General features: G+C 43.6%; 1 protein-coding gene across 1 annotated transcript in view; it reads left to right on the forward strand.

The window, feature by feature from the left end:
* Positions 1–2,960: 2,960 nt before the first annotated feature.
* Positions 2,961–22,546, forward strand: part of MACC1 (MET transcriptional regulator MACC1) — a 50,550-nt gene continuing 30,964 nt past the window's right edge. Inside the window, exon 1 of the mRNA XM_007069510.4 lies at positions 2,961–3,157. The gene's annotated coding sequence lies outside the window, so the exon portion shown is untranslated. The remainder of the gene's footprint in view (positions 3,158–22,546) is intronic.

Here is a 22,546-nt window from a genome sequence, read left to right on the forward strand (position 1 = left end):
TTATTATGGCATCAGTAGGCCTCAGCTGAGGTTCAGGCCTAATTGTGCTAGATTCTGGGCACACACTGCAAAAAACAGTCCTTGCCTCAATGAGCTTACAATCTGAAGAGAAAAGACAAACAGTCCCTGCTTCTCCAATGGCTCTGAATAAGCCAGCAGAAATGGCTGGCATTATTTCCCCTCTCTTCTCACTGGCAGTGCCCATTTCCAACTACAAATTCTCCCTGAAGGCCCTTAGTCTCCAAGGTTGGACCTTTAGAGGGGATCTGGAGGGAGAAAACCCTTTCTATTTCCATAGGCAGAGTCTCAGCAGAAGGCCAGGCCCTGCCTGGCTGTTGTGGGCATTGCTCTGACCATCCTCCTCGTGGGAACAGAGCAGAGCCCTCCCAGGGGCTGCATCATCTTTCAAGTGGGATTTATTAAACATGATTTCAGAACTAAATCCAACGTAAATCAAACTATGGTTGTAGATTAGAGGCTCTTATTTTCTAGATAGTGGGTTTTAAGATGAGACCCACCATTAATTAATTGAATGCAAGTTATTAGGCTCAGTACTGGGAGAAATTCTTTAGTATGTGATATAGAGGAATTCAGGTTGAATGGCCTAATGGTCCCTCCTGGCCATAAAATCCATAGAAAACATTAATAAACTACATGGCTGAGCTTATGTAGTTCCATAAGATATTTAGCTGTCACCATGATGAATATGGTATTGGCAGATTCATTCCCTTCTAGGGCTCTATCTCAGTGTGACATTCTGGGTGAATGGAATTGAAAAAGAAATGAGTGAGATTTTAAATGTCTCACTGGAAAATAGGAACATTTGTTTCTTTGCTGGAGGGAGACACTTTAAAAATACATTAAAGAAAACCCTAAATGAGGGAGTTACCCTCCCCGAGGGCCAAGTCTTCTGACCCATGTAAATAGCCCATGAATACAGTGGAACTGGTGCAGCTCTGCTGCGTGGGGAGGGGCAGGACACTAGTGCAAACTGTGCACTGTGCACCAATCACAGACAGGTGGAGGGGAACTTGTGGGAGGCAGCATGGTCAGGGGATCTAGATGCAGTTTCAGTAGCTAAATCCCTCTCCTCAACTGCTGTAGCAGACTCATTAGAGGAAGAATGGTTTTGTGGTCAAGACAGTGGACTGGGACACAGATCGGAGTTCAATTTCTGGTTCTGTCGAGCATTCCTGTGTGACGTCGGTGAGAAACTATCCCTTTGTGTCTCCATTCCCCATCTGTGAAACAGTCAGAATGCTGCCTCTCTCACCCCCTTTGTGTTGTGTCTATTTATATTTTAGATCTTGGCAGCAGGGACTGCTGTGCCTAGTACATGGGGCTATGATTGCACTAGGTGCTGCTGGAACACAAATAATAAATCAGGATGGGAGATTTACCTCCTCTCTGACTCATGCCAAGAACCCCTGTTCAAAGACTATTTACTTGGGGTCTGGGCAGGTGCAGGATTTGGACCTGAGTGCACTGAAATATGGTAGGTACATTCTTCCAACTGTATGGTTGCGTGTTGTATCCAACGATGGCTTTGCAGCAACACGGGTTGATACATGAATGCCTGTGCATGAAGTGTTAAGTTAGAATACCATTGCACACAGAGGCAATCTCACTCTCTCAGTTGCTGAAGTCAAAAACCAGTGGCACAAAAGGTCGCAATGACTGGAAACATCATTAGGTGCAACGGATAGCCATAGACATCTTTGTGCCTTACCAAACCTTGTGTATGGCACATAACATGGCTGCAGTGCTTTTCCATCTGTTGGACTAAAAGGTCTCCTCTGCCTGGTCTGCCAAAGCATACTCCTGGAGTGTGGCCACTGCTGCATGCTAGCAGCTACTTGGAGCCACGGGTGAGAGCTGGGTGTGAAGTGAGGACTAATGAAAGAAAACCACTCAAGCGTGTGACTGCTCTGACTTTCAGTGGCACAAACTCTTCTTCTGAACCCCATCTCCCCAAGTTCTTCCAACCAGAGTGTGCGAAGAACTGATTTTTCAGTTTGGTATCAATTAAAACATTTAAATTAATTTTGGGAAAACCCAACAAAGAATTTGTTTTCGAAATTTTTGGCAAATCAAACAGATGGTTTCTGATTAAACAAAATGTGTTTTGGTTTCAAGCTTCACTTACATTATTTTTTTTTTTAACTGTAAGGCTTAAGGAAATTTTGAAATGAAAAGTCATTGTAAATCAAAACATTTCGTTCTGACTTTTTCAGAATTTTTGTTTTTTGTGACAAATAATGTGGCAAAATCACATGAACGCGTTAAATGTTGCAGTGCTGCCAAATGTGCATCTTTTACCAAAAAGAGTTTCAACTGAAACATTTTACTCATCTCCACGTCTAATAAAGTCTCCATATATTAATTTGTTGCGATGATGTATGAAATTTTACTCTTGGAATCTTTACGTCTGTTTTGTCAAGGAACATGGGGTCAGAAAGGCTCTGTTTTCTTTCCTGGAATATATTTCTGTATTTCCGCCTCAGTTGATGACTAAAGGTTTTGGAGCCACCCCTAGCTGAGCTCATTCAGTAGCTGAGAGTGTGTCTCTCGCACAGATAGACGCAGAAGCAGTTATGCAGGTTTGTGCTAGTTTGGATGTTGTATTATTTACTTTGAAGCTAATTGTTTTAAAATTCAACAATAGCGCTTTATCCCAACACTCCCCTTATCTGCCCCTTCCAGAGAGCTCTATATATCTTCAGCATGGCACAGGAGAGTAAAAAATATAGACAGAGCGTCTTTCAAATGCACAAACTGAGCATACATTACTTTCCCTTTCCCACTTGCTTCTTTCCCTCCCTCCCTAAGGTGAAACTCCAGCAACCAGACCTGCTCTCCTGGTTTCAGGTATAATCAGAAATAAACTGAAAGCAATTATGGGTAATGTAGTTTCTGCTTTCCCCATAATCTGTTTAAACAGGTGGTGCTAAGCAGCTGAAGGACTGCAAGTCCCAAAGGGCATTGCTCACAAGCCCTGAGAGACGCAAGGTGTGTGGAGTGCAGCTAACCTAACCCTGTTGTAGTGACATTCTTCAAAGCCAGCACGGAAATGGGCACGCTTTATACATTGCAAACCTCCCAAACAATGTCATAATTTGGACCTGAACGAAAGCAGTTGCTGCTTGTTTCCATAACAGTAAGTGTTTTGTTTTTTCTAAATTAGATTTGTTATTAGAAAAGGAGTACTTGTGGCACCTTAGAGACTAACCAATTTATTTGAGCATAAGCTTTCGTGAGCTACAGCTCACTTCATCGGATGTCTCTAAGGTGCCACAAGTACTCCTTTTCTTTTTGCGAATACAGATTAACATGGCTGTTACTCTGTAACTTTGTTATTGTTATTTCTATTTTAAATGCTGTGAGGTGCTTGGATATTAGGGTGGGAAGAGATTGAGAACTTAGAAAGGCGCATGAAAATATTGGGGGAAGATGGTGCAATTTTATAAACCAATGTGTTATAGGAGGCTGTTTTGCCTTCATGAATCCGATGGAGTAAAGTCATTACTCAGTTGTTAGCCTTCTAATGGTCATAGCCAAAGTCTGTTGGAGTCAATGGAAAGACTCCTATTGGCTTTAACAGGCTTTGGATTAGAAGTGGTTTTCAAACTTTTTGTATTGGTGACCCCTCACACAGCAAGCCTCTAAGTGTGACCCCCCCATATAAATTAAAAACGGGGGGGAGGATTTAATTTAATAGGGGTTTGGGGCTGTCAGCCCCACAGAGCTGACAGCTTGCAACCTCCCCACATAACCATTTTGCACCCCCCCCACATTTGAAAATCCCTAGTTACAAACCCGAGTCAATAAAATTTGAAGAATCCCAGAATCATACTGATTAGAAACAAACAAAGAAAATCTCAGAGGCCAAAAGAACAGCAGTAAAGAAAATGTATAGATATGAACATTAAGGAAAAGAAAAAATCTAAAAGCTAAATATCCTCAAGAGTAAAGAAGGAATCCACTGACAGAAAATGAAGGGATATTTACATATCTAAAACATTATGAGTAGAGCTGGTCAAAGTTTCTGATTTCAATGAAAAACTGGAACGTAGTCTGATATCTAATCTGATAGTTCGTCCTTTACAACAGCCAATGCCAGATACTCCTGTAGAAGGTGTAAAACCCTCATGTTCTATCTAATTGCACAGCACTAAACCATGGGGGAAGCATTGGGGGAGTTAATGGGGATTATAAGAGCTGGTAATCATTTTGCTTTAGGGTCTAAAATATTATTTACCTGAGCAACATTAAAAAATGGACTGGCACTGGCATTGTGGTTATTTACCACAATAATATCCTGTGACACTGTGTTAACCAGGCTAATTATATATTGGATTCAAAATCCTATTATCTATTTAAATGTGTTGTCTTTTAAAGTTTAATGTTCTGTTGTCCTTTATGAATGGAAAGCTAAATGGGAGCATTTGACTGACATTTTCCTCTGCCATTCACACTTCTATATAATTATCTGTCATATCTCCTCTCAGTCCTTTTTCCACACCAAATAGTAGTTCAAATTCCCTGAAGGACTATATTGGCTCATCCTGGTATAAATTCTTGCCTTGATCTCTGTGGTCAAATCTCCACTCTTGAACTTCAAGGGCCCACAGGGTGGGGAAACATAAGGAGCTCACCCAGTAACAAAAATGGATGTCACTGTCTGAAAAGACGCTTGATCAGGCCTGAGCTGCCAGACAGTCCATCTAGTCAGCAGCTCTCCGGAGAATTTTCCATTAGCACAGCTCTTGTGGAGCACCAGTAGGAATTCAAGCTATCACCCATAATGGAAAAAACAGAGGAAGGAGGGAAGAAACAACCTCCCCCCTCAACTCTGAGAGTATATCTCCCTTGAGATGCACGGAGCTCTTACTGTCATGACTAAGGCTACGAGTATGTAACAGAGGTTGCAGAAGTCATGGACCCCCCACATCTCCCAGCCCTGCAGGGCATGGGGGATACCCTCTCCCAGCTTGGCAGCTCCCACCCTGCAGGGCTGGGGAGATCCCCTGGAGCTCCCTAGCTGCCCCCAGTGGGAGACCCCGCAGATCTCAGCTCCAGCGGGAGACCCCTGAGCTCCCAGCCCGGCAGAGCAGCCGGAAATCAGGTGTCCCTGCGGTCAGGTGTCCCTCCCAGCCACTGGGCAGAAGCAGGGGGGCTGCAGCTCCCTGCCCTTGCATGCTGTGGGGCAGGGTGCTGGACCCTCCTTCCTCCCCATTTTGTTAAGGAATGTTTTTAGTAAAAGTCAGGGACAGGTCATGGCTTCTGTTAATTTTTGTTTATTGCCCGTGATCTGTCCCTGACTTTTATTAAAAACATCCATGACAAAATTGTAGCCTTAGTCATGAAGAACTGTGTTCAGTGTCTCTTTAAAACAGTGGTTCCCAAACTACGGGTGCCACTTGTTCAGGGAAAGCCCCTGGCGGGCCGGGCCGGTTTGTTTACCTGCTGCATCTGCAGGTGTGGCTGATCGTGGCTCCCACTGGCTGTGGTTTGCCGCTCCGGGCTAATGGGGGCTGCAGGAAGGTCAGCCAACACGTCCCTTGGGCCGCACCGCTTCCCACAGCCTCCATTGGCCGAGAACAGCGAACTGAGGCCAGTGAGAGCTGTGATCGGCCGAACCTGTGGACGCGGCAGGTAAACAAACCAGCTCGGCCCGCCAGGGGCTTTCCCTGAACAAGCGGCACCCCTAGTTTGGGAACCACTGCTTTAAAATATCTTCTGATATGGAAGCCCCCTCCCTCCACTCTCATCCTTTTTCGTATATGTTTCTGTATGTTTTCTGCTTTTGCTGTGTGTTTTCTGAAATGTCCTTCCCAGAAACTGAACTCTACAGTGAAATAGGGCTATACATCAATTTGTCTACAGCAATGGCTCTATAATGTTTTCCTTATTATTTTTGTCCACTTTCTAATACAGCCTAACATCTTATTCACTTACACATTGAGCAAATACCCTCATTAAATTGCTCATAATGACATTTTGACTTTTCCTGAGATGTTACAGTTCATTCAGAATCCATCAGTGTGTATCAGTAATTTAATTTGTTGCTTTCAAGAGTGCCTTTCTAAGCACTTATCTGCTGTGAATTTAATCTTCTGTGTTGCTCAGTTACCTAGTTGTGTTGGGCCCTTCTGAATTACTCACCTCTTTTTGAGCTTTAATTAACCTAAATAGTTTGGGTCATCATTAAATATGACCATCTCACTTTTCTCCTCCTCCTCCTCCTCCTCCTCCTCCAGAGTTTAAAAGTATATGTATATTCTGAATAGATGTAGATACATTGAGTAACAAGCCCAGGTGCTGGGGCACTCTACTGTCAATAGAATTTCTTAAGATAAAACAAGGCCCAGAATCATTAAATATCAGGAGTTTCCCCAAAATATCACTCCACTATAGGATCCCCTTAAAACACAAGGGCTGAATTCTCAGGTGAACTGGAACAGGTCCAGCACCTCTCACATCCCAGATTCTAGGAGGAACTGAGGTCTGGATCAGCCCCTGGCACAAGTGGGAGCAGCCTTTGGCTGCTCCAAGCTGCACCAGCATGTAACAGCTTGAAAGGATCTGTTTTTCTGGCAGGGACTGCCTTAACATAGCATGGTCAGCCTCAGCCTCTCCTCCCCTGTATATTGAGATGGAGGACAGAGTTGACTGTTCTGGCTCTATGCTAGCCTAAGGGTATGTCTACACTGCAATTAGACACCCGCAGTGGGCCCATGCCAGCTGCCTCAGGCTCAGCTTGTGGGGCTGTTTAATTGTGGTGTAGGCATTCAGGCTCAGGCTGCAGCCTGAGCTCTAGGACCCTCCCACCTTGCAGGGTCCCAGGGCTAATTGCAGTGTAGACATACCCTAAGATTCCCCAATAATAAGCCTGAGCCTTTGTCAGCTACCCCATTTAGGGCAGCTTTAACTTCAGAGGCATAAACAAGGCCCAGAACAGGTTAAGGGCCCTCTTCCTGATTCCAAAATCTACCACCCTCTACCTTCCACATAGCTCCAATCCAACCGCCAACCCCCTAGCTTCTGCCTAACTCCTCTCTAGCCCCAATCAAACCCCCTCCCTGCTCCTCCTGACCCCCAGGTCATGCCTAGCTACACCATAGTCCCAATCCAGCCCTCCCATCTACCAGCTCCCCCGGCTCCCCACTTAGTCCTCTTTAGTTCTGCTCCAGCTGTCCCAGCTCTCCCTCAACTCCTCTCTAGTTCCTTCATCTCCCCCAGCCCCAATCTAGTCACATCCCTGAGGCTCTTTTAACTCCCCTCCTGCTCCATTATTGCCCTGATCCACCCCCCTCATCCCTGTTTCAGGCCCCCACAAGCCCACCCCCAGTTCCCCGTCGGTCCCCTCCAGCTCTGCTCCAGTCTCTCCCTTCCATCCCTATTCCCGCAGCTCTGGAGCAAACTCCCACAAAGCTCCACTCCAACTCCCTTCCCCCGCCCTCAACAGCTCCGATCCAGATCCCCAACTCTACCCAGTTCTGCTCCAAGCCCCCAGTCACCCAGCTCTGATTTAGCCCCCCGCCTCATACAAAGCAACTGATACTTTTACCTTGTGCTCCATCTCTATGGGTGCCCTCCATCCCTGCTCATCCCCCATTGCTGTGATCCCCCTCCATGCATTCTCTGTGCATCCTTGCCAGCAGCTCATGCCCAGGGCTGCCCTGGCTGGAGGGTGCCCCCATTCCCAGCCTCCCCGCTACTCTGGGGAACCAGTGAGCCCCACTCTCCCTAGCAGCCCCTCTGGTAGGACCCCGATAACCTTGTGGTCTCTGGCATGACTGCACTACTTGCACCATTGTAGTTACTGTTTAACTACCCCATGCACCACTGGAGAATTTCTCAGCCATCCTGTATAGTGAAGATAGATTAAAAGAAATAATTCACGTTCTCTGTAGCCTCCATATCTTCGCTGATTGTTCCCTACTCTCTGGTGGTCTAAAAGGTGCTGAAAGACTGTTGTACTTAAAAACCTGAGTTTTTGCCTATCCGTAATTGAGAATTCCTCTTGCCTTCTTAATATCCATTTTACAGTGACCTACTGCTTCACTTGTGTGTGCTTCAGTTTCATTTTACAGTTTTTAAAATAGGGAACCTTTTTTTTAGTTCTTATGTGCCCCTTGCTACTGAGATATCCAAACACCTCACAAGCTTTGATGTATTTATCCTCACAACAGCACTGTGAGGGAGGGAAATGCTATCATCCCCATTTTATCCTGAGAGCAGGTAAAATGGAGATGGACTCCGGAGATTTTGGCTCAATTCCTGGCTCTGCCACAAACTTCCTGGGTGACTCTGGGAAAGGTATTTAATCTCTGCATGCCTCAGTCCTGGGGAGTACATGGGCATATAATACTTCCCCGCCTAAAAGGGAAGACGAGGGCAAATTCATTAATGTTCGTGAGGGGCTCAGGCACTTTAGTGATAGGAGTCTAATAAGTACTTACAAAGATACATTGTCTACGCTGCCTTGGTTTGCCTCAAACTCTGAATAAGAAGGGACCATTTTTAGTTAAACTTGTCTATTACCTTTTAGCTCACACTGTAAGCAACAGTGCCTGTCCACGAGGAACTGTATTGAGGCAACCAACTCATTTCATAGACCACAGAACAGCTGCCACAACAGCTTTATCATTTAACACTTGGAAAAGCACTATATACACATGCAAATTATTAGCATTACCATATTATTAATACGACTTTGGGTCACTATTGATATGGGCTAGAATCAACCCTTCAATCTATCAGTGACAAGCTCTATGTCCTCGTGACAGCCCCCGACTCTCACAATCCCAAACCTTTGGATATTTTTCAAGGGCAATAAATTTATATAAACATTCCAGCATCAGCAGCACTGAAGCCTGCACAAGATTATATAATTAAGGGGAAGCAGTTTTACCCATGGACTAATAATTTAGAGAAAAATTGTTAAGGAACACTTTTTTTTTTTTAACATGCTCTCCTCCAACACCAAACATCTGAGCACGAGAGAGGAGCAGGGTGGATAAATCATAGAATCACAGAATATCAGTGTTGGAAGGGACCTCAGGAGGTCATCTAGTCCAACCCCCTGCTCAAAGCAGGACCGATCCCCAATTAAATCATCCCAGCCAGGGCTTTGTCAAGCCTGACCTTAAAAACTTCTAAGGAAGGAGATTCCACCACCTCCCTAGGTAACGCATTCCAGTGTTTCACTACCCTCGTCGTGAAAAAGTTTTTCCTAATATCCAACTTAAATCTCCCCCACTGCAACTTGAGACCATTACTCCTTGTTCTGTCATCTGCTACCACTGAGAACAGTCTAGATCCATCCTCTTTGGAACCCCCTTTCAGGTAGTTGAAAGCAGCTATCAAATCCTCCCTCATTCTTCTCTTCTGTAGACTAAACATCCCCAGTTCCCTCAGCCTCTCCTCATAACTCATGTGTTCCAGTCCCCTAATCATTTTTGTTGTCCTCCGCTGGACTCTTTCCAATTTTTCCACATCCTTGTAGTGTGGGGCCCAGAACTCATCACAATATGTGCACCTATACCCCAGGATCCATTAGTCCCAATTTAATAGTATTTCTCTAAAGGCAGTTGTTGGACAAGGCTTGGAGTCTAGAATCCTCTATTTTATTCACAGAACTGGTACAGTTTAGATGGCTCAAGCTACATCATCCAGGGGTGAAAGTTCAGTGATCTGAAGGAGAACAGGGTTTAGTCTCTGTGCTCAGTCAATCCTCCTCCTCCCTACTGAGATTATTGAGTCTGCTTTTTTTAATGTAGACTCCTGACCTGGACTGGTGACCTGTTAGAAATGAGTTAGCGGTCTCAAACAGCCATCATATTGAAACTGAAGTCAAGGCAGCCAGACAGATGTGAAAACCTTATTTCCAATTTCCCAAGCTGTCCAGTCCACTCACACAGTTACTCTAATAGAAGAGCTTTACAGCCATGTAATAGGAAACAAGCTCAGATTTTAATCTATTTAAAAAAATATCACCTGGCCTCCTACAGTGGGACAATTATGCTTTAGTCCAGGTTTTTTTGGGGGCAGTTGAGGGTTGCCTGCACCTTTAAATGAGCTCTGGTATGGCTGCTGGCTGAATTCAGGCATAAGAGCCTGACTAATCTGGGAGGGGATAAGGAACTTCCTCTGTAAATCTACTCCCTGGAGTTCCCCTCTATGTAGTGACTATCTACCATTCCCAATGAAGCCACAGGCCCTGTGATTGAGTCAGGGTAGTAGGGAATGATAAACTCAGCATTCAGTTTGCATGCCAATGGGAGGCACTCTTTTCTTAAAGAGTAAACTTTTGAATCAGCTTTAGATTCCACTGGCCACACCTTAAAATCAGTCATTTATTTCAAAGGAAGTTTTGCACATGAATCAATAGTAGCACATAACTACAAAGCAAAGGAGACCCACAGAATGACAACCAATTTAAGGCTGAACCAACCTTTTTGATAGGGAAGTTCTATACCCACTTATCAAATATACTGTTTACAAGCTGCAAGAAATTCTCTTTAGTACAAGTTTCTTTTCTGTATGCTGCATTTTGCCTGAAACAAACAAGCGATCAGCAGATTTAAGCTGAATTCTTTATTCAAGCAAATGCATAAATACACAGATCCAACATCTTGATTGATTTGTCACTCCAAATCCCTTCCCCAAGCTCCTGTTATGTTTTCAAGCATGTATTGTATCTATTGAGTCCTGCTCTATTCAAGTAGCACTGGCTATCTTCTTACAGAGTGCCGCTCACTGCAGAATTTAGGTGTCATACAATAGATATGTATGATACAAAGCAACACAGTTGTAGGTTTGCTTTTAAAAATTGTCCATCTTCTTTTATTTTTAAATCAGTAATGCTCAAAGTGCTTTACAAATTGGATTTTGTTTGCTAACTTGCACTGAAAATTGTTTGATTGTTTAAAAAGACTAGTTTTCATTGATTAGCAGTATTGAGTGGTAGTACAAATATGCTGGATTATATTCTCCATGGGATGTAATATGTAACAGCTCACCTAGACACGAATCATGAGAATTTGAAAGGCACTTCCAGGTTTTAAAAAAATGAAGTAATTTTAAAAAATAAGTTTCCCAGTGATAACCATTTGGGAAGTAGCTCTTTCGTTGATCCATTAGTCAAGTGCATGTGTGTTTGCTTGTATTTATTTTTTGGCAAAGCCTGTGCTAAGGCAGGGGGCATTGTTGACGTAACAAAAGGCTGGTTCTATTACAAAACAATATCGTTTTGAGTTTCCAGCTGAAGCAATAGACTTAAGTTTAGCCTGCAGGTATTTGCCTGCTCTGGTAGATGTACACGATAGCTTTGCTCAAGCTAGCATGTTAAATGTAGCATTGTGCCCATGGCAGTGAAGGTGGTGGCTTAAGCTAGTCATCTGAGTACGTACCCTGGTTGTGAGGCAGGATTGTAGTGGTTACAGCTACTCCAAGATGCCACCCGCACTGCCGTGGGCACAGTGCTCTTATTAGCAAGCTAGCTCAAGCAGAGTTGGGGCATGTACATCTCCCAGAGCTGGGAATTATTACATCTCTCAATTGCCATGTAGATACACCCTACGACACAGTCCTGGCCTCAGTGAGTCTGCAATCTGCATGGATGAAAAGAAATGTTCTTCCACAGCACATTGGTGGGACTTGGGGGTGAAGGGTTGGGAGAAGGTGCAGAATAGTGTCTTGCCTTTCTCTCTAGACAGGAAACATCCGTCAAGATCAGCTGAGTGTACCCCACACAATTAACTATTAGTAGCTCAGTGCTGTGTAGGTGTACCTTTTGTATGTCTTTGTACAGGTCTCAGTGAGGACCTGATCCTGGTAGGAATGTTGTTTTTGGGGTTAAAGTGCTGGACTGGGACTCAAGAGAGCTGCTGTCAATTCTTAGCTCAGCCACAGATTTCTTGAGTGGTCTTGAACATGTCATTTTGGGCCAGATTTTTATAGTGCTCAGCACCATTCTTCTCAGTTTGGGGCTGTAGCAAAATAGCTACCCCAACACACCCCCTACTGGTTGGGGCACTGCAGCAACTTTTGCCTCTGTTCCCCCCACTGTCCTTCAGTCTACTCCAAGCATAGGAGTGTTAAGGGATGTGGAGGATGTGGATAAATTGGAGAGAGTTCAGGGAAGAGTCACAAGAATGATCAAAGGATTAGAAAATTTGCCTTGTAGTGATAGACTCAAATATCTCAATCTATTAGGTTTAACAAAGAGAAGGTTAAGGGTGACTTTATTACAGTCTATAAGTATCTAGATGGGGAACAAGTATTTAATAACGGCCTCTTCATTCTAGTAGAGAAAGGTATAACATGATCCAATGGCTGGAATTTGAATCTAGAAAAATTCAGACTGGAAATACAGTGTACAGTGTAAATAACCACTGGAACAATTTATGAAGGGTCGTGGCGGATTCTCCATCACTGACAATTTTAAAATCAAGATTGGATGTTTTTTTCTGGAAGATCTGCTCTAGGAATTATTTGGGGGAAGCTCTGTGGCCTGTGTTCTACAGGAGGTCAGACTAGATGATCACAGCAGTGCCTTCTGGCCTCAGAATCCATGAACAACTCTCACTTTCCCCCTGTGCAGGTAATTCAGGCATAGGGTAGAATTTAAGCCTTAGAGATTTGGTACTGATCTCTGAATACCATTGAGATAAAAAGGTAACCTGTCTGCATGGACAGTGTTGATTCAGTGTAGTGATTACTGAAAGAAACAGAGACAAGTTCTGCTCTCATTTACCACTGGTGAGTCTCCACTAACGTCAGTGGAGTTCATGTGAATTTGCACCACTGTGACAGAACAGAATCTGACCTCATGTATCTAGTTCTGCATTTTCATGTTAAAACAAATTCAACTGTTAATCTTTTTGGCAAGATACTGTGTGTATAAGTAGGAATAACTGCAATGTAAAATAGCTTTGCAAAGATATGTCTAATCTAGATTAGCTGAAAGCATTATTAGTTGGCAACAATGTGTGTTTGCATTAAATAAGGACAAAGATATTTTTACATGGTGTCACTGATTGCTTGCTTACTAATGCTCCATGCTTCTGAAGCCAGTGGCCTAGTTAGGACATGGTGACATAAAATATTAAATCAAGTTATAACTCAGAACATTACATACTCAACCTTTTATGGGCAGGGCTAAGTTTCTTTCACTGTATTGAAGCATCTAGATGGCCTACAGACATGTGATCTTAACAGCTTTAACACTTTAAGCTAGGTTAGGCCTGGTCAATACTTGGATGAGAGAGCTCCAAGGAAAATCCATGATGCTTCCAGAGTAAGAGTCCTGCCTAGCCTTCAGTTTGAGTAACTACATTCTGCCTGAGATTTCATTTTGACAGTATTCTTCTTCACTACTCATCTTAAAGAGTTGTGTAGTGTTTGTGTGTGCTGTTATATAGTAATAGCTCTTCTATCCTCCATCCACTGGAGGATCTTATGATTTACAAATATCCATCAGTTTAACTTCATAGCTCCCCTGCAGGGTAGTAAAGACATGCCTATTTTAAGTGACTTGTCCATGATAATGAACTGTTACAGGGTGTCTGGCCCTTCCAAGGGAGATAAGTCAGCCCACCTGTGATACAGCTGATTTGCCTCCCCAGGTGGACTGGAGAGAATGAAGCAAGTCAAGTGAGGGGGCTAAAAAGCAGATGCCGGTAGATAGTCAAAAGGGCTGGAACTGCTGAATGAAGCTGCTGGGAGAGTCTCCTGCAGAGGTCCCTGAGAAAGGGAATTGTGGATGGGGAAGATGCAACTGAAAGTTTTTTGTTTTCCTGTTGGGAAGAAGGCAGAGCAGGCCTTGCATCTTCTCTAGCTGCTCAGAGAGCAGGAGGAGACAGTACCTAAGGAAGGAGTGGTTGTGCCCAGTTTATGTCTGTATATGGAAGACTCTCTCTTTGTTTTGGAACTTTGTTTTAATAAAATCAGACCCCAAGAAGGGCTCTTATTGGAGTTGTGAAAGCTTTTTGTGTGCTCTTTTTTTTTTTTCAAATAAACAAAGAGAGGAAACTGAGGCAGGGTACTGCAGAACCTCCACTGGCCACCAGAGGGGGTGTATGTGAGAGGCAGCCAACCTTTTTACACACACATAGTCTGAGGCAAAGTCAGGGATACAACAGAGGACTCCTGACACTAAAGTTGGTTGGAAACCTTTTCAGTGGACAATTTTTGGTTGAAAACTACTGTTTTGTTCTGATGTTTAGATTAATTTTATATCAAAATATTAATCTTATTATTTGTGTATCTTCTATTTAATATAATTAATATAAAAGTTTAAACAAACTGAAATGAAACATTTCAATGGTTCCAAATAAAAACAATGTTCAGAAGGTTTGTTTCTTGGGATATTTCAAAATTTTAGCTTTTCATTCTGACTGGGAACAATTGCTACCCCCTCCCCGCCCTCCCCCCCCCCCCAACTATTGGAATCTCCCACAGAACAGAAATTTTGCTTTCCCAACCAGCTCTTCCCAACATTGTTTTTTTGGTGGGGGTGGGGATTAACCATTATACTGACCTTAAGTAGCTGCTGCATTTCACCCTAGAGGTGTCTGTGTCTGAGCTGGGTTACCTACCAGCAGAGTGTTTTGGGATGCTTCAGGATGTGCTACACTGGTACTTTTATGGTGTAAAAATAAACTAGCCCAGCCAAGGTGCTGCATCCTCTTCACAGACCTAATCCTGCAAGATGCTGAGCACCTTCAATGCCTACTTCTTGCAAGAGGCACCGAACTTGTGGAAGGATGAGGCCCCCAAAATTTTGGTTCCTGGTTTTCAGGAGACTGCTCTACCTGTGAAGATGGATTTACTGTACAAATGTCTTGATATAGTGCAGGACTGTCTACAGTTGATAAAAAAGCTGGAGAACAGATACTAAAAATCCAGTGACGAGGTTTAAGAGTTACTGATCTGCAGCCCTCATCTTCTGCTTGGGAGGCAGTAATTTCAGTCATGATGAAAAATAGTAAAGCTGTCTGACACAGAATGAATGAAGTGGAAAACTGGGCACATATTTTGAATCGAGGGTTATAAACCACAGCATGTTGAACCTGGCTCCTGAGAATTCACTGCATGGTTATTCATAGTATCTAAGGCCAGAAGGATCATCAGGTCTGACCTCCTGTTATTTGAAATGCTAATTCACACAGCATTTTGGGGTGAGCTTGCTAACATTTTTGATCCACCCCAAACTTCTCAAACTCCTGTCCAGTGAAGTCACATCACTATGCACCATGTTAGTTTTAGGAGTGGGGCTGGTCAGCCAGATGATTCATTGGGAATTCGCTTCATCCCAATTTAACTGACTCATTTTATACACAAAAGGAGGCTATTTTGCTGTCACCATAATATTCCTTCTATTATTATTATTTTTTTTATTGTGTGGGTGAAATGCATGAGTGCAATCCCTCTCACTCTACCACTTCACTAGTTCCTCCCTCACAATATTGCCTCCCCTCCAGTACGCACTTGCTCTCTTACTTTCACTGTGAGTGAAAAAAGGAAGAAAGAAAGGGGGTTACAAGGACTCTCCTTACTTCTCCAAAGCCGGCTGCACACAAATTGGCTGGGGAAAAAGAGAACCAGAACTTCCTCTCAGGTTGGTGACACAGAAAGAAGTTGGGAAGGGGGAAGGAGGTGGAGCTTTCTTGCTTGGGCAGGGATCTGCTGCTGCGTGCAGTGGTTGCCAGAAGGTGTCACAGCTGAACAACTGCTGCTCTGTCAGCTACTTCTGTTCTCCCATGGCCTCCTGAACTCACTAGAGGGGCTCAACAGAGAGCCCAGAGAGGAAGATTTGGCAGCACGGAAGCAGGGGAAGAACGGGGTTAGGACATCAGTAGAGATGTGTAGGAGCATGTGCGGGGCCAGGGTTGTTAGGAATAGAGTGATCTCTGCATGGGGTGGTAGTGGGGGTGCTCAGGAAGGTGAGTAGAGTGGGCCAATCGGGCATAACAAGGGCTTGAAGAGGGGAAAGGCAGACCGTTTCCCCCACCATCTCATCATATGAACCACAGGAGGCTTGTCATACCAGCACTGCTAGCTTTGATGTGAAACATCATCCAGAGGAAGGGGTGTCACTGGGGCTAAGTGGTTTCACTGGAGGGCACAGATAACTCCCCCACTTCATGAGTATTTTGGGGTGCAGGAATATGTTGCGGGGGGCAGCGGGAATGAGGGTTGGTAGAGCACAGGGATATGAGGGAAGGGGAAAAGTGGGGACATAGTGCCGGGAATTATAGCCCTTTCATAACTGCTGCATAAAATTAGATAAGATGGGACATGAACAGCTGTACAGAATGACAAATGGTATGGAGAAGACAAGTCAGGTGCTGCCAATTCCCTCTCCATCATGCTAGAACAAGAGGTCAGTCAATGAAATGGGAAGGCAACAACACTAAAAAATGTACTATATATTTTTGGAAAACCAAAACAATTCACCCCCATGGAACTCCTTGCTGCTAGATACCAGCTAGAGTGAGGCCAAGGTCTTAGTAAGATTCAAAACAAGTCTGCAGAATGAGAACATCCACAATTAGATCAGGGAGGATATTTTTAAAATATAATAAGGGCTATGAGCCCTTCGTATCTCAGGATATAAAACTACCACTAAAAGTCAGGCTTAAGGAGAAACTTCCCATTCGGGCAGGTGTGTCCCTAATTGGCACCGCAGGAGTTTTTGCCTTTCCTCTGAAATATTCGGTCCTGGCTGTGATGAGAGAGAGAGAACACTGTAACTGGGTAGCTCGCTGATCTGATCTAACGTAATTCCTATTCCTGTGAATGAGCGCTAAAAAAGCAGTGTTTTAATGAGAAGCAGAGAGTCAGTCACCTTAATCTAGTAGGAACAGACCAAAGTTGTGAGCAGTGCTTCTGGTAGTAAGTAGTTAAAAGCAAGATTCAGAGATTTCACATGCTCTTCGTTAAGTGAGAAATTGACAGTTTAACATGAATCCTGTATGACAGACAGAAGCAGATCTTCGCTTGTCTAAAGCTTGTATAATTGCTCCATGAAGAAAACACTGCTACATAATGATGGTTCTGGTTTTGGTTTATAGAAAAATAACATGGATAGTTAAATTTGCTTTCCCTCCTCACCTAGCTTTGCCCCTAAGAATTCCATTTTTTAATTTCCGTCCTCCACAACTGCAAAGTGTGTCAAAAATAATAACTTTTCACTGGTGAGGGTCAATTTTTCTAGTAGGAAAACAAATGGATAATTGATCAGTCCTTTTATTAACAACATGTAGGCAGATCTTCCAAAGGAAGCCAAGTCTCATTATCGGAGAAAAGCCACAACCAAGCATCAAGCATCATTATAATTGTCATTCAGGGGAATAAGCAAAATGCTTGCTTTGTACAGTTTTATCCCCAAAGGTGTCACGGGGATAAGAGTTCTCATTTAGATACTGGGTTCAGAGTCTGCACTTCCAAAATATCAGTGATAAAAGGACTATTAAACAAGGTCTTCAGCTGAACCAGATCAATATACACAAACAGGCATCATTCTTTCCTTGAAAATACTATCACTGTCAGTCACATACAGTAATCTGCACTGTGACTTCTCCCCTGAGTACATCAAGTAGTCAGTGCACTATTAGAGTGACACACATCACATGGCTGCATCAGTGAATTATACCACATTGTTTTCTTCTACAATTAGGGACATCACTTCTTTAAACTGACAACAGATGAGGGCCAGAGGATTCTATGGGCCAAAAGGTTGAATTCCACTCCCATATTTAAGGGGACTATACTCCTGTTGCAGATGATTTTTTGACTGATGACATGTGATGGCATGTTGGATGTTCTTCCTTCCCACAAATGTGCCCTCTCAAGTACCACCTCCCCACAGTCCATCAGATTTTCCAGAAGAGATTGAAGGAGTGCTTGCCTGGGGCACATTTTTCTTCCTCCCCACTTTCAACTGTGATTTCGTCTTGGCTTGTTTGTTCAGTGACAGCCTCCTGGGAGCTTGACTGACACAGCCTCAGAGCTGCCAGACCTAATCCTCCTGTGCCAGCCACTGACTTAACTCTGCATTTGAGTAGAAGACCAACATCAGACTGAGGTACAGGGCACTATGCATCCCCAGAGTTCACTGGTTCTTTCTTCCTGGGAAATTTTCCTCATCTGGTACAGAGGCACATGGGACAGAAGGAATTCAGATACCTAGATGTGAGTCCTGCTGTTCTTTCCTGAGCAATCACACCGAAAGAGCAGCCCACCCATGCCAATTACCCTGACTGCCTGTCCTGTCCCTCCCTTTAGCAAGCCTGAGATGCCACCAGTGCACAATCAGGTGAAAATGCATGGTTGAAACCTATCACATTCCTAACCACATGGCGTTACACCAGAGGTGGAATTGCTCCAGGATTTACTCTGCGTTATATGTCTGTGTGTCAGGTGTGCATAGCTGCAATATCTTCCTACATCAGGCTACCATCTCTCTACTTGACAGCTGACATGTCAGTTCAGAGGCATGTCTGGTATCCACCATCCTGGAAAGCTCAAGGCAATGTCCCATTGTGAAAACTATTGCACTTTAGGCCCAATCCTTGGCTGTGACAACTGTATGGTAGCAAGACATGCTGCACAAGTGTGCAATGCATCCAACTTTAATAAAGATGTATGCAAATCAGAGTAGTAATGCAAGGGTTAAAACCCCACTCTAACAGTGCACTAAGTTGTATTATCTTTAGTGTTTTAAATTAAAATTGCCTGAAATGGGCAGTGAGTGACTGAAGCAGTGCCCTGTGTATAGAAGTGAATTCCATGTCACCTTGTCTGCCACTCCCGTGCGCTCCTGGCAACAACACATGGGAAGTGTAATTCTTTCAGACGATTGCTAGTCTGGGCTGGCAGGAATGTTTTAATGTTGAAATAGTCAAGATTTTTTTTTGTCTGATATGAGCAGTTAAATTACAAAGGTAATTATGTTTATGACCATGCAGCTCAGTGTAGTGCATTAATGTCAATCCCCTGTGAAGGACTAGCTTACTGCTCAACCCAGGTTTGTCTTTGTTTGGAAAATGTTATCGTCTTACCCTGTGGGGGCTTTTGTAAATCACACCAGGTGAATTGATGAGTGGTAGGGAATTGTATCATTTCTCCTGCCAAAATCCAGCCTGTGGGAGACAGGAAGCCCATTGACAGAGCTTCCCTCTTGATTTTGGGGACCTAGAAATATAAAGGATAATCTCATCTTTCAGTTTTTAAAAAAAGCCTCGAGCTCTTTTCTTTGAAAAGTCAGCCTTGAGGACGTCAGTTGCTACTGTTGCTACTATGTCACTATTTTTTCTCTTAAGACCACAGTTTATTTATGGGGCAGCACTGAGACCCATCCAGGGCTAGCCTCTGGCACCAGCATGAGTCTCTTTTTGGGAAGAGTGCGGATCAATTCACAGTTGGGAAGGAATAGCCTCTCTCCAGAACAGCTAATATGGCCTCAGGGTACACCTTACAGTTGTGAGAATCAGTGTGGTCTAGTGGACTAAGTGAGTAATATAGGAAGGGACTCCTGCACTCTAATCCTGACTCCCTTTGTGGCTTTAGTCTATTTATTTAACCCTTTCTACCTATGTTTCCCCATCTTTAAAATGGGTCTAATACTTACCTGTTTCATCAGTGGATAGACCTAATGACTGGGGCTGCCCATCAGCACTGTCATTCCCAGAAGTAATTAGAAGCTTATCAAGGAGGTTTGATAGCCAGATCTTCATTCACCACCAGGTGATGACTGAAGTGAGTTAGCCTCATCTCTGTCATCTTTGGTTGCTTGTCCTGTCTCTGCACATGCCCAGACCCTCCCCCTATTAAAAAAGTCCTGGATCTTTTAGAATGGTGGTGAGATGGAGCAACATGCTGATACACGGTGTAATGTGCTGAAAAGAGCTACTACAGGAAAGTGTTGCTGTAACGCAATCTGCTTTTGAAAAAAGGCCAAACAGAGTTAAGTTTGAATAAAAGGTAGGATTCTAGTGTCTTGCTGTTCTAGAATGCGGATTTTTAAGATCTTGACTGTAACTCTCAAACACACTATGGTGCCACTCAAGTGAACATACTCTGTGTAGTTTTAGGTGCAGAGTCAGTGATGGGGGAAGCTATTTTTTCCTTTATCACCAGGATTTTAACCGTGGCAGGACATGTTGTCTTTGGTAGCAATAATTCTGAAGAACTCACAATTTAATTTAAAAGGATTCAAAGATTTGTAGAAGCAGAACATCTTGCAAAACACCATGTGCTGAGCAAGCCACCTCTTTCTGTGTTCTCTAGAATTTCATGAATTTTTTACTTTGTGACTATTCTCTCTTCCTTTAATGCATTTTTTTTCTTCCCTCAGCTGTTACTATGGCAAGACTTTTGGAATCCCTGCAAGCTCCCAATTCAAGTCTCTTATGAGTCAGGTGATACCTTACTGTTAGGGCTAAAAGTATATCACCTACCAATGTGTCTCTTGCCCTCATACAGTACAGAACCATTTCCCCTGGCTCTCTCTCAGGTTCTCTCACCAATCACTTGCATGGGTAATCTCACCCCAACCTCCACATTTCAGTTTCTGCTCAGTACTCACCATGTGCCGATACAAATAGTTCTCTGCACCATTAAATGTTTGTCACTTTATGTTTCACTTTGTATCTACAGTGAAATGCTTAGCTCCCATTGCTTGCTACACATGATTCTATCCAGCGGGATGTCAGCCCCTTCCCCTCCTGCTCCCTCTACTCCAGCCCGGTATGTTTCTCTCTCCTCAGGCTCGCACACTCAGTATTCATTCCTGCACTGTCTGTCCTTACCACACTGCTGATGACCAATAACATGCTTAAATCACAGGACTGTCTCAGTGCATTATCGCAGTGAACTCTTTATAGAGAGCTCGATATAGCTCTTAGTTTTGAAAGGAGTCTTTTTCCTTCTGAGTGTCTGCTTTTACAGTCTTCATACTAGTTTAGTCGTGAATAATGAAGGCATCACATGGCTATTTTAAGGAGATCCCAAAGGGAATCTTTAGGGACTGGTTTGTTCCACTGGCAGTTTTTACTAGCGTTATAAACAGCCTGTATGTGATACTATTGTCAGATCCATGATGTCAACATACTTCCACTGTGCATCATCTCCCCAGGCTTTTGTTTTAGGATGGATGGAATTTACAGCAATTAGCCACTGTGCATCTGTCTGATTTGTGATGTTGTGTCTTGCTCTTCATTTATTTGGCTCTTAAATTTGTATTTGGACTTTGGCACGTCTGTCAGCTCAGAGCTAAGTAATCACAGCTAAGGCTGAAATGTTTAATACTGATTTTTATTTCTGTACTATAGACTTTTAGACCAATTTGGTACATAAACGAATGCATAAATATGCTAATACTCCTAAACATTGCACTGTCTGTAGTTTCTTGTAGTTTTTCTGTGCTGCTTATTTTGTGTTAGCTTGTGAAGCCCTTATTCAAGAAGTGCTCCTGAATAGTTTCTCACCCGTGTAAGATACTGACAATCTGGCCCCTTAGTGAATAAGCCCTGGAGCTAACAAAATTATAAATGTAAAGTATTTTATGTTGTTTGAACATTTTGGGGCACAGATATTGTACAATAAAAATTAATGCACATTGACAAATCTATACACTCTCACCTCTGGAAACTTTTCTATTGTCCAAAGTGTTTTTTAGCATTGGCAGATCATGGTATATTGGACGTTTAAATCACAGTATTCAGATTAGAAGATGGCTTTTAGTTTGCAGTTCAATTCTGGCAAGATTTTAATAGAATCATAGAATATTAGGGTTGGAAGAGACCTCAGGAGGCCATCTAGTCCAATCCCCTGCTCAACGCAGGACCAACACCAACTAAATCATCCCAGCCAAGGCTTTGTCAAGCCGAGCCTTAAAAACCTCTAAGGATGGAGATTCCACCACCTCCCTAGGTAAACCATTCCAGGGCTTCACCACCCTCCTAGTGAAATAGTGTTTCCTAATATCCAACCTAAACCTCCCCCACTGCAACTTGAGACCATTGCTTCTTGTTCTGTCATCTGCCATTACCGAGAACAGCTGAACACCATCCTGTTTGGAACCCCCCTTCATGTAGTTGAAGGCTGCTATCAAATGCCCCCTCACTTTTCTCTTCTGCAGACTAAATAACCCCAGTTCCCTCAGCCTCTCCTCGTAAGTCATGTGCCCCAGCCCCTAATCATTTTTGTTGCCCTCCGCTGGACTCTCTCCAATTTGTCCACATACCTTCTGTAACGGGGGGACCAAAACTGGACGCAATACTCCAGGTGTGGCCTCACCAGTGCCAAATAGAGGGGAATAACCACTTCCCTCAATCTGCTGGCAATGCTCTTACTAATACAGCCCAATATGCCGTTAGCCTTCTTGGCAATGAGGGCACACTGCTGACTCATATCCAGCTTCTCGTCCACTGTAATACCCAGGTCTTTTTCTTCACAAATGCCACTTAGCCAGTCAGTCCCCAGCCTGTAGTGGTGCATGGGATTCTTCTTTCCTAAGTGCAGGACTCTGCAC

The sequence above is a fragment of the Chelonia mydas genome, chromosome 2 (assembly GCF_015237465.2).
Source record: "Chelonia mydas isolate rCheMyd1 chromosome 2, rCheMyd1.pri.v2, whole genome shotgun sequence".
In the NCBI taxonomy this organism is placed as follows: Eukaryota; Metazoa; Chordata; order Testudines; family Cheloniidae; genus Chelonia; species Chelonia mydas.